The 13,125-nt window shown below is 39.9% G+C and overlaps 1 protein-coding gene across 2 annotated transcripts in view; it reads right to left on the bottom strand.

Annotated features, from left to right (window-relative positions):
* The window catches only part of LOC126259671 (inositol polyphosphate-4-phosphatase type I A), a 272,253-nt gene that overhangs the window by 174,522 nt on the left and 84,606 nt on the right, over positions 1–13,125 (bottom strand). The gene's annotated exons all lie outside the window — the stretch shown is intronic.

Raw genomic sequence — 13,125 nt, 5'->3', positions numbered from 1 at the left:
AGCTCCAAGGAAAACATGTTTTAGTGAAGTTTCCCTCAAAGAAATGTGTAAAATAGTTTTGGACATATTATCACTGATGATGAAATTACACTTCTGAGGAAATGGCATTCCAAGGAGGAATCAGATGAAGTTTTTTTGTCTGGCCTAATGTTTCCAATGTGTCAGATTTTGAGAAAGATGACATATGTAGGATTCTACCTGATTCTAAGGTAGATAGAAGGGGAAGGCTTCATTTTGAGCTTCAATCTGATGTCTAAGACACCTATTGGAGTGGACACTCTTTCGTGGCAACTTTCTTTCCTGTAGAGTGTTTACAGATGTAATTCTTTAAAACATGGTAACTTTTTTGTTTTCATTTCTTTTACTAAAGTCATACAGACTGATTTGAAAAGATATGTTTTTAATTTTCTTATTTAATAACTAGCTCAGCACCCATTTCCATTATTAGAAACATTAACCGTAATCATACGAACTGTTTCAGGTGATTAAAGAAAACTCATATAAAATGCTCAAATTTTTCTAAATAAGTTATTTACAAAACTATATTTATATACAAAATATCATGCTGTTTCATATGATAGTCATGTCATTTAACAGTAACTGACATGACTCCCACAGAATAGGCAAATGTTTCCATGTTCAAAGTGACCCCAACCCAAGGTGTGAATTTGAACAGTGAAAAATAAAAAATTTAAAAAATTAGACATGGGGGATAAAAATGTATAATCTGCTTTATCATATTCAGCAACACCTCTTGCAACTTCCCAAAAAGTTTCATGTCAATATCTTCAGAAGTTTCTGTTTAATTTACAAAAATGAATTTAAAATGTTCAAAGTCATCCCACTTTACAGCACTTCTCTTTTCTTATAGATAGCACCTATCTTTCCCCTCATCTTTCATGTTCCTACAGTGTTGCATTTGTCACCTAACCATTCCTGCTTAGCAATTTTATACTTTCTGTCAGTCTCATTTCTTAAATGACTTTATTCCCTTTGCGTGCTTAATTTGTTGCATTTTTTTTTATATTTTCCTTCTGTCAATTTAAATACTTGGGAGAAATCACAACAAGCAGTGATTAGGAAACTTGGAAAGAAGATAATAGGACAACATATCTAGAAAGTCCAAAAATATCTCAAAGCAGCTCAACCCAAAATAGCAGATACAGAAAGCAAAGAGAAAATTAACATATTCTTTAAGAAGCACAAAATTTTCGGTGGAAATGACAGACAGAAAGTCTATATAGTTTGCAGATGAACTGAGACAATTACTATTGGAACAAATGAAAATGTACTGTGCTGGTCACAAGAACCCGACGGTATAGCCTTCAAAGAAAAAGTTACTGCAGAAAGACTTAATTAGTACACTGGACCAATAAAATATAAAATAGTAAAAATATGAAAGGAAATTCTTATTTTTGTGTCTCTGTCCTTCAAAGTGTTAATTTGTATGGTGTATTCATTTTAATACACACTCCTTTTGCTGGAAGTGATGATCTCCCACATTATCTCCTCTGTCATATGGGATAATTCTCAGAAGCAGGCAAAACTCCTTTGTTAAGTTTTTAGAAGAAGAAAGTTATTAGCACAGTAGATCTGACTCACTCAGAAAGGTCAGTATGTGCGGCCCACGCTGCAAAAGGTAAAGAACCATAATTGTATGACTCTCATAGCAGTAAAAGTTTTTCTTTTGTCAACAGGATTCATTATAATAATAATAACACCTTGTTATACATGGAGAGATTTAAAAGTTCTTTACATATAACTTTTTCTGAAAATATACTTATCACACTTGCATTACGAGCGCACAATAATGAGTTCTTCCTCCTCACACATTCAATATTGACAGTGGTGTTACACGCTGGTAAGAACAAGAAGACTGTGTGAGGGTTAATGTGTTTCTCCTAAAGTATAACGTAACCTCTCATTGATGCTAATAAGGGAAGTACGATACAATGACACAACATTTTTCAGTGATGCTTTTTTCAGGCCATTTCAGGAGGCCCAATAAAGTTACTTCCATTATGTCAGCAGTGGGTAGCAGTGATTTCAAAGAAATAGCAGGGGATTTACATGGGCCTTGCCTGTCATGACTGAACAGTTGTTTTCGAACAATTAGAAGTTGGGGAGTGGCTATGGCCAAGAATTTTGTTGTTTCCTTCAGTAAGTGTGAACTGTTTTAGATGATGTGGTTACTTTGACATGGATAATACAGAATCTTTTGTAGCTGCTGCATATAAAAATAAATCTTCACTTTCAATGGCAAATACTTCATACCTCAGAAAGTTGTCATACTACAACAATAAAAAGGTTCTTTAGCTTCACTGAGAGCATATAACACAGTCAACATTGAGACACAACGTGGTGAAGTGGAAAGAGCATTTTTTTTTTTCTACAGTAATGTAATACAGATGGTACTTTCAAGAAATCCCATATGCACAACAACCAGCGTTCCAACTGATTAAGGTAAGGTGATATACTTTACTGCTACATCAGTAATATGTGCAAGAATGAAAAGTCCAAGTCTTGAGTGTCAAAGAATAGTAACAAAGTGAGGTGGATTCCTAGTTTTGAAGCACTGGCCAGTTGTGATTAATAAGAATAGTTAAAAGTGAGGTCTTCATGTAGATTATTACATATTAAAGAATATTTGTATGGAATATAGTGATGCTGAACATTCAGCATAAATTGCTCCCTAGGATTAGGACTTGATATACTTTCACTACATGGGTATTACTTTCACACAACAATTATATTGACTCACTGACAGATCTACAGAAAGAAAGTAATCAAAGCTTAGGGTGGTATTTTACATGATTACAACAATTTGATTACAGACGTTGACTCAGCTCTTTAAATGTGCCTCGGCACCTTTAACCTGATAACTTGGAATAAATTCCTAACAACATTGCATAAGAAAGATGCAGTTTACACATGATGAAATTTGTCTTAAAAACCTAACGATTTGGCACCCTACTCTCAGCACTACCTTTTGAATAAGACTCGTAATGACCTCTCCCATGGATCTAGTAATCCCGTGAGATGTATCAATGGGAGACACCGAACTATCAATAAATCTCATTACACATACGCCCAGTGGGATTACTGCAAGCTACGAATAAGACAGCAGCTCTGGTCACAGGGTGATGTGGGCCCATCAACTGAGCAATTTAATGTGAAGCAGCCTCAGGTTGATGCTCACTTCTATTTGGTAGCTATTACATTCCTCTCCACAGCTGACTGAAGTATTGATGACAATTCAGCACTATGGTGGTTATCCTTTGGATTGATAGTATTACAACTGGGGCTGCTTGGGGTCTGAATATAGTAACTTCTGCCTACCCCTATTAACCCTTTGACTGCTATGTGCAACATTGGTGGTCACACCTCGTGTGCTGCATTGTTGCACCGCTCGTCGTGCGCTGGGTGCTGAATGCTTCTGGCACACTCACCATGCGCAACACTCACAACACACTCACTGATTTTTAGCCTGTTCTGGTCTTTGGAAGAACTGGGGATATTTATTTACAATATTTACACTTCATTTTAGTGTGTGGTGCATTTTTATTATAATGTTTATACAAATAAAGACGTTTGCAATGGTGATAATACTTCTACATTCTCTCAAACCTAGGTTTAACAGTTTTTTATTGCTAAAATTGTTTGTGATAAGTTTTTAAGCACTGATAAGCACAAAGAGTTGTATTGCATTCCTTACAGCACAACTTAATTTGTCTCCTAATACCATTTCGAGCACAGACTAAGCATGTCTTGTACTTTTCCCACTGATATGATAAATGTGTCGACACGTTTAGTCTTGTAGGGTACTCTTGACATTTAGCATGACCTGCTCGCTTGCGATCAACGTAAAAAGTTGCAAAACTTTCTCTAATTACAATGAGATGAAACTTTTCGTACTTCATTTTCCGGTATAAGCAAAAGGCAATGAACACTGCCAAGTTCAAAACACGGAAAAACAATTTCCTGTACCACTTAGATGACTTCCGTGTATTTTCCACTGTTTTTATTAGCATGCCGCTTCAGTCGATTAGTCCCATTGATTTATTGTAATCTATTACCACACATGGTTTCATTTGCAGATCATCACTCTTCCGATCTCTTTTTGAAGTCGGATGCATTTCACCTTTGTGGTACATTGATAGCATCCAGACTTCCTTCTTGACATGTCCCTTCAGAGCGATTAGCTTTCCTGATTCTGAAGACTGGAAAGTTATTTCTCCTTTCTTCAGTTTGTCCTCCATTACTGGCATTTCCTTCCATGTTCGCCCAACTGTACCACATGAGTTTGGAGCTCTATCATACAACCAACAAAATAGATCTAGGCTGGTATACCAGCTGTCGACAAGCAGTGTATGTCCTTTCTCCAGGTAAGGTTGGAATAATTTGGCTACTGTATTTCTAGACACTCCCATACCATGATTATCACTGTCTGTGTGTGCGGCAACATAAACGATAAAATCTAGTACATAATTTGTCTTGCAATCACAAATTACAAGAATTTTAATTCCAAACCTACTTCTCTTTGCTGGAATATATTGCTTTACTTTCAGACGTCCTTTGAACAGCATAAGAGATCTGTCTATACACAGTTTCTCATAAGGATAGAAAGTATTCTTGAACATTTTCCGAAAATGTTCTACAATAGGCCGAATTTTTGACAAGTAATCCCCATTTAGGAGCAAAGTGTTGCCGTGGAAATGCAGTAAATTCAACAGCAAAATATATCGGTCTCTGAAGGTTACTTTGGAAAAAAATTGTGTTTCCAGCAGGGGTTCTGTCGACCAATATTAACACAGTTTTAACTTTTTCACTCTAGCCATCAGAAAGGAAGACACTGTAAAAACATACATTTCTGACACATTTGTGTCACTCCACTTGTTTATTCTAGAATTTGTCTTTGGTTTGCAACTGGCTGATCAATACATATAATACTTATTTGTTTCCTGGCAAATCATTTCAACAATGCCTGTATTTACTAAAAGTCTACAGAAACTGAGGCAGCTCTCACTTTCACTGTGCTACTTTGGATTTATGTTTTCACACCTCCATTCGTTTTGTCATTCTTGTGGGTCGCTTTGCGTCTCCATTTGAAGATGATGAGCATTGAACTGAAATACCCTCTTGATGTCATAGACTTTGCACTAGTAATTACAAATGGAAATGAATGAAAATCAAAAACATCTGTAGACTGTAAACTATTTGTAAGAGAATCTTCTTCATCTGAATCACTGTCTGTTCATGAGCACAGCGATTCTTCAGAGTCACTCTCCATCAACATCTGTATTATCTCTTAGGAGGTGGGGAGCTTTTTACATGCCATCACAATCCATAAATTCACTACACAAACAGAAGCGAATAACAGGCAACTGATGTCTGAACCAAGAATAGAGTCTCACAGAAAGGCATGAAACTACAGTTCGACAAAAATTTCAGTAGCATTATCTGTTGTGTCTAAAGCAAATTATTCATACAAGAACTGTGAGGGCCCACCAAAAGCGCTGACATCGACTTCAAATATAGTCGAGTTCCACATACTGAAACACCATCTGTTGCGGTTAGAGCAAACAATAAGGTGTGGCGAGAGTCCGCTAGCAGCGCTGCAAACAGACAGACATCTTATTCAAGTGAAGCTTAAAAATAGGTGAGCGAATGTCTCATAACTTCTACAGCAGTCGGCAGCGCCTGGGGCACAGCATCGCTGACCTGCCGTGGTAGTCAGCCGCACCCAGGGCACGGCGCATTCCGACTGCTGTAGCAGTCAGCCGCAGTCAAAGGGTTAAGTTGTACTTCGGCGGTTTGTGTTACCACTGGACCAAGCGATTGCTATTAGTCTCATCTATGAATAGTTTCCATCACCATAACTCAAGTTGTGTTAACTACCAATTTTCTTCATTTGTGGTCCAGGAAAATTGAGAGTAACTATGATGAACTATGTGTCATTTACTTTGCTTCAGTATACGCCACAAAGTGTTTAATAAATGGCTTTTGTGAGTTAAACTGCGGACAACAAAACTGATGAAAAGGAATTTCCAATGAAATCTGATATCACAGCTAACATGGTTGTGATATTTTTTGACTTTGGTAACAGCAGGTTAATCAATACAATGAGTTGGTTAAATGTCTGACCAGTTTGGTTCACCAGCAACCACAACCCTTGCCAGCTATTTGGGCTTTGCAGTCATGTATTAACACACACGAGGGCTGAGATTTTTACCACACAAAGTTAGCACTACATTTCCAGTCAAACGACATTCAGTGCCCGCATTGGCTCTTTTGCTATTTGCCAACCGCCACTCGTATTAACCTGTGCAGAAATTGGTCCCAATATTGTAAACCTCAGTGTTACTTCTTTCAGAGATTTATGCTTTGCTAACATAACGGTTTTGTACTCAAATGCTTGTGGCTGCCACTAAACTAAAAATTTTGCTACACTGTAAATCAGACACACGCAGCTGTGCTTCACAGATCACATATCTTCAAGTTTTGAGTAGGAAGCACAAATTTACGTGTTCCTGTGTTTACTGTTTGCAGGAAGTTTAATTACAGACATTGCAATTCATCTTGCCACTAATACAAATCTATGAACAAAGACCTTTTGCCCGTTAGATTTTTGAAATTTCCCAAGCTGCCCAGCAAACATTTTCCAGTTGTCCATGATGGCCCTTTCAAGGATCAACAAAGTGCAACAGGACTTTCCTTCTGAGCCTAAGATGGTAAATGTGACCCATTCAGTGAGGGGCCGCCAGTCCCATTCTGCTCCACCTCATGTGGTCCATAGGTGTCAGATCCAATTTTTTTCAGTTACTGCCAAGTTTTCTCGACTAGTTCCACATTATATCTGCAGTGGGAATGCCGTCATTATGATGCCAAGTGCTGACAGTGTTTTAAGAGGGGACACAGCGGAAGACTATCAGAGTGCAACACACAGCCGGCTGGATTTTTCTATGGCCCAAATCAACAACATTGCAGGTAGTGCTTGTGCAGTGGCTCCTCGAAAAATACTATCATATGCAGAAATCAGGAATGTATGTTACATTCTTATTTGAGACAGGTGTGTGTGTGTGTGTGTGTGGGGGGGGGGGGGACACACAGAGAGAGAGAGAGAGAGAGAGAGATCAACATAATTTAAAATCAGTTTATCCACTTTTGAACAAGGTGTATCCCAAATTTTAGGCTTATGGGCATCATGAAAATCCACTGTAAGGCCAAGCAAAGCTCTTTGTGAAGTAGAACCAAGTTAACAGGGCATTGCCTTTCCTTGTGTTAGTCAATTTGTCTGCAGAAAATATTTCTGGAATTGACACCTATTTGGTTTTGGTTTTTCTATTCAGCATACCGTTAATACTACCCTCCTTCAACGCCATGTGAAAAACTTAGATATCTTACGTTCCCATTTTGCCCAATTATTTGATACTGGTCTAAGTCCAGCATTGAACTTTCCTGGCACACAATGTTTTAAAACTTTCCACAGTGCCACATTTTTTAAATCCAGCCAGATTCCATTCGTCCTTAGTGAAACTGGAATTATACAGGTATGGAACAATAACAGGTGCTTTCGCTTTGTTCCCTTTTGTCTCTTCCTTCGTGGCCTGGGAGCACTTTGGCTCTGTGTGGTGACTTAAAACTTAACTGTCAATGTCCAAGCAGTAGGTGATTCCTATCACTACCCTGGTCCAACAAATCCTTTCCATATTAACTGGTGGCATGTTCTTTCAAAAACTGAATGGAGGAAGACTTATTTCTAGCTTCTATTGATGGAAGAGTTGAGAAAAATCTTGGGCCTGAATACTCCTTTTGGTCTTTACGAGTATAATAAGTTGCCGTTTGGCATTGCACGTGCAAATGCTATATTCCATAGGGTTTTAGAGCAGTTGATAAAACACACTGTTTAGATAGCGTATTGGGTACAATTTTTTTAAATGTTAATATTTTTTTAAATCTCAAATAATTTACTTAGGAAACATCTTTCATAAAGCTGGGTTACAGCCCACATGGGACTACATCATGGAGATCGAAAACATGACAGTTCCCAAAGGACTTCCACATGCTTCTTGGTAAGATTACCTATTGAGACCATTTTATACCTCAGGCAACTTCCATTGTCTACCTTTAGAATCAACTTTGTCACAAGGATGTTGAATTTCAATGGTCTACAGCTTATCAGCAAGCATTTCAAACTCTGAAAACTCGCCTGCAGGCAGTCCATTTGGCTATGTATCATCAGCCTCGGTTACACAGGTTTTGGCAACTGATTGCTTCCCTCATGGCATTGGAGCTGTCCTTTTCCATAAACTTCCCGACAGCTGTAAAAAGCATCTAGTGTTCATTTCCTTACCTTAAATCAGGATCACAGACATTATTTGTAAACAGAGAGGAATAGCTGGCTATCATTTTCTGAGCACATAGATTACAGAAATATGTTTCATTTGGTTACGGACCACTAGCCTTTAATGTTTTTGTCTGAGCCCAAAGTCAAATTGCCAAAATAAACATCTCACTCTCTTCATTGCTGAGCTTTACACATATCCAACAGCAAGTACTGCACAAATTATTGCCTTATCAACATCATAAAGCATACAGCTTCTCCAGAATCACTATGGGTCAAGACTTGGAATCTGAGAGACAGGAAACTGTATGTTTTCAGATTGCCTCCCACGTTAAAAAGCCTTTGGAAAATTATCCAATAAATTCTAGCAATGTCACAGTGGCATCATAGCAACATCCTGTACTGTAGGGCGTTTTCCAACTTACACGAACAGGATGGCCTGCCATAATGGCAGCCTTAGCATCGCCAGGCCTCCACAAGTTCACCAAGGCACTGTGCAGCTGATGTTCAAGACTGTCCAATTGGGTGCTCCAGCTTGACCATTGGTCTAGGAGCCTCCCACATGCAACAGCTCTTTCACCATTATGTGTACTGGCCACGAATGGACTATGACATCACACAGATGTTGGATGATTGTTTGGCCTGTCAGGTAGACCAACCAGCACCTCCAAAGTCTTATCCCCAATAGCTAGAATCCACTCAACCATGGTGCCATCTGCATGCAGAGTTTGCTGGATGTGTGTCCTCCTGTCTGGACATGTATCTCTGAGTAGACTCTAGACTGGATTTGGGGGGCCAATTTTGGAACAACAAGGTTGTCAACTAGTTCTGGTTGTGGGTGTGTGGTCATTGCTCCACAAGCATTGGAATCAGCTTTGGTTGCAGCATTCAGGCTAGACAAACCCACCATCCGAGAAGCTACTGCAGTAGTGGCTACTCTGCACTGTGACCTCCAGCATATTTCCATCTGGTTTCTCCATCTCCTCTGTGCCTAACACTGGAGGCTCTCATAGAGCTCAACCACATTCCATTGGTGGAGTCGCCAGTGCTTCTGGCACTTAACCGCAGTAGCCAGCCTGTTAGTTCACCTCCAGTCATAAGCCACAGCATCAACGCCCCAGAAGTTGCTGCTGCCAGGCAATCCTCCCCCTGCATCAGGCAGATGTTTTTTCAGCACTGTGTGGTCATTAAAGGGGGGAGGAATCTTTAATCCTGCTAGATATATTAACGGAGGGTCATATTATCGATAAATCTGGTGGATTCACTGCAAACAGTGAACAACAGAACATCATCAGCTGGTGCATCACGTGGGACATCAAACAAACATCTATTTTTAAATGCATTCAAGGTTCCCTTCACCACACTACTAGTGAATATTCTAGACCATCCTCTCTTGTGGATACCGTCTTGTAGTAGCACTGACCATGCAGGTGAAGGGGCTTAGGTGTTCACGTGAAGCTGAAGGCTATGCCAGCTTTAATGCAACTACTGGCAAGGTCTCCCATGTCAGACTGGCCTCGGCAGACAAATCACATGAGAAGTGTCCTACACTGCCCCATCTCTTGTATATCAACTTCCATAGCCCTCCTCCAGTTCCCCAGGTACCCAGCCCAAAGTGTGATGTGATCCATGCCAAGGGGTGTGTGGTACAAGGGATGATGTCATTAACGGAACCTTAGGGATATCGGGCGACCTCCCTGAGTAATAAGTCTTGTGCTGCGTGGTGGACTGTGGTGTCAACCAAACAAATCCCCAATTCTCATGGGACCAAAAAGGAAAGCACAGAACAAAATAAAACAAAAACTGAGGGACATGATTAAATCTCAAACACCAAAAAATTGGGGTTGGAACCAATGGAAGCTATTTCCATAACTGGATAGGATGGCAGACCAGTTCAAGAAGTAGAAATTTTCACTGAGAAGTTGGACCAGGTCATGATTAAATCTTTGTCTGTGGTTTTTTAAAAAACCACTTCTCAAAGAACAAAAAGAAAAGAAAGGTAAAGAATGGCTCCCTAAATTCTAAATGGAGGGAATTCCTAAATACAAACAGAGGGACTTCCTAACATAAACAGAGGGAGAACTTGAATCTAAGACCTCCAAAAAACAACTGTCTCAAAGTAAAGGGGATAAAGAGACCCTAAACAGACCCCTTCTACCCCTAAGACAGAGAACAAGGGGACAAGGAAGGAGTCTAATACTCATACTTCTCACGGTAATCAGATCCAGAAAAAGGCAAGGCAAGAAACAAGAAATCAGACTTATAGTAGTATTATATCAGTTTTCAGAATGTAGCTTAGCCAACGGGGATATCCAGTGGTCAACACAACCTCACAGCAGGTGGAGCTCACTCTTTTCTTTGAGAAGACTTGGGAGGACTCAAGTCCAGGCCCAAATTCAGGAGGGTTGGTCTGGACAAAGGTACTCTTATCTTTGCCTGTGATGGAATGGGAAGAGTGAACTGGCTTAGGAAAACGGTGTCCCAGTTAGCTCACTGGAACGAGGCAAAGTTGCTGGTCAAGACAACAGCCCAGCTCTTCACGATTGCAAAGATATCAATTTGGCCACTGAAACTGGAAAGGATATATGCAAGGGTAATGGAATACAGTTGAATTAAATCAGGCAGTGCTGCAGGAATTAGTTTAGGAATGAGACACTTAAAGTAGTGGATGACTTTTGTTATTTGGACAGTAAAATAACTGATGATGACCAAAGTAGAGAGAATATAGAATGTAGACTGCTAATGGCAAGAAAAAGCATTTCTGAAGAACAGAAATTCTGTTAACATCATATATATAGTTAGGTGTGAGAAGTCTTTTCTGGAGGTATTTGTCTGGAGTGTCGACACACACGGATCGTATCGGCACTCGACAGCGAGGTTATCAGTGGCCAAACAATAAACAGTTTACACGAGAAGATAATAGAAGCTTCTCAAATGTGGTGCTACAGAAGTATGCTGAAGATTAAATCAGTAGATTGCATAACTAAAGAGGAGGTACTGAATAGAATTGGGGAGAAAAGAAATTTGTGGTACAACTTGATTAAAAGAAGGGTTTGGTTAATAGGACACATTCTGAGACATCAAGGGATCACCAGTTTAGTACTGGAGGAAAGTGTGGAGGGTAAAAATCACAGAGAGGACCGAGAGATGAATACAGTAAACAGATTCTAAAGGATGTAGGTTGCAGTAGTTATTCCGAGATGAAGAGGCTTGCACAGAATAGAGTTGCTCGGAGAGCTACATCAAATTAGTCTTAAAACTGAAGACAACAACAACACACTGAAACCCATTAAAGATACTCCTCCAACGATTCTGCTCGAGAAAGTACAGATGCGGAACCAGAAGGTCTCGACAGAGAACTGTAAGGTAATCGACCGAGAGACTACATCTGATGGCCCCGACGGCCAAACCCTTGCGGTGGAAATCCCCGAGAGCAATGCGAGAACAGGACCTACAATTGTACTTAAGGTTCTCACAGATTACTGTCAGGATAATCGAACACATTGGAAATGAGCATGTTGGCATGTTGGGAACGGTAAGTGTTCCAGATAAACCTACAACAAAGTAAGCAGGCAATTGCCATTTCAAGTTGTCTTCTGGGAAGACAGGAGGTGGACAAGGCACTGATCCAGGAGCCCTACCTGTATGAAGGGTGCGTTTCAGGCCTCGGAGGAACTGAGGCAAATTGATTTACACTAGAAATCTAAAGAACTACACAAACTTGCATTTGTGTCAACAATGGAATTTCATTCATGCTGACTGTGGACATTTGTTACAGGGACTTGGTGACAATCAGGATGAAACAGTGTGAGGAAGAATCTGTATTGGCCTCAGCTTACCTTCCTTACAAGAATGGAGACTGGTAGACACCTGCTCACAGCAGACTGTACAACTGTTAGTCGACTGTGATGCCAATGCCCACGACCTCGAAAGTAACTCGGAAATCTTGAATACGGATAGAAAACCTATTTTTCGAGAACAGGAGGGAAAAAATGACATAACTTTTGGGTCCATTCTAATTGATAGTTGCTTCGAACAACAGCATGTGGCGTTGGCACTATCCTTATGTGACCACGTGTATATTAAGTCTGAGGTTGAAATCGGAGTTAAACAGACCGTGGCCTATAGGAGTCTTAGGGAAACAGACTGGTATTCGTATAGGAAAGAAATCACACTTACACGAATCAGAACTTCGATATGAAATCTGGTAGATCTTGAGGAAATGGCAGACAAATTGAAGTTCTTTCTGTAATACCGACTAATTGAAGTGGTACTCGAAGGAGGATGGTAAGTACACGAGGAGAGCGATTGAGATGCTAGATGTGCTCCTAAAGACTCACTTCCTTTAATGCACTCTGGCAGATAAAACAGACCGAGAGTCAGTCCCTGATAGGCACTGGTTTACAAGTAATTAAAGGGAGAAATGGGAATCTGATGCAGAATCTGTTAATTTAAAAAAAAATCCAGTGAGCGGTGGGGATGTTTCGACCATTCAAGTCACCAGGCCCAGATGGAACCTTTCCAGCTCAACTGCAAAAAGCAGGAGACGGATTGATTCGATTCCTGTGTAGGTTGTTTATGGTCAGATTAGCACCACAAATCATTCTTAATGCTTGGAGGACAGTGAAGATTGTTTTCAGTCCAAATCCAGGGAGAACTAAGCATACGAAGGCTAAGGATACGAGACTGATTAGTCTGTCCACCTTTCTTCTAACGAAATTACAAAACTGGTTAATATGCACTCTAGGGAAAAGAAGTTTACCGAGTTTCCTCTACATATA

Source organism: Schistocerca nitens, chromosome 5 (assembly GCF_023898315.1).
Source record: "Schistocerca nitens isolate TAMUIC-IGC-003100 chromosome 5, iqSchNite1.1, whole genome shotgun sequence".
Lineage (NCBI taxonomy): Eukaryota > Metazoa > Arthropoda > Insecta > Orthoptera > Acrididae > Schistocerca > Schistocerca nitens.
The sequence above is the reverse complement of the archived record's forward strand: the minus strand, read 5'-3'. Positions and strand labels throughout refer to the sequence as shown.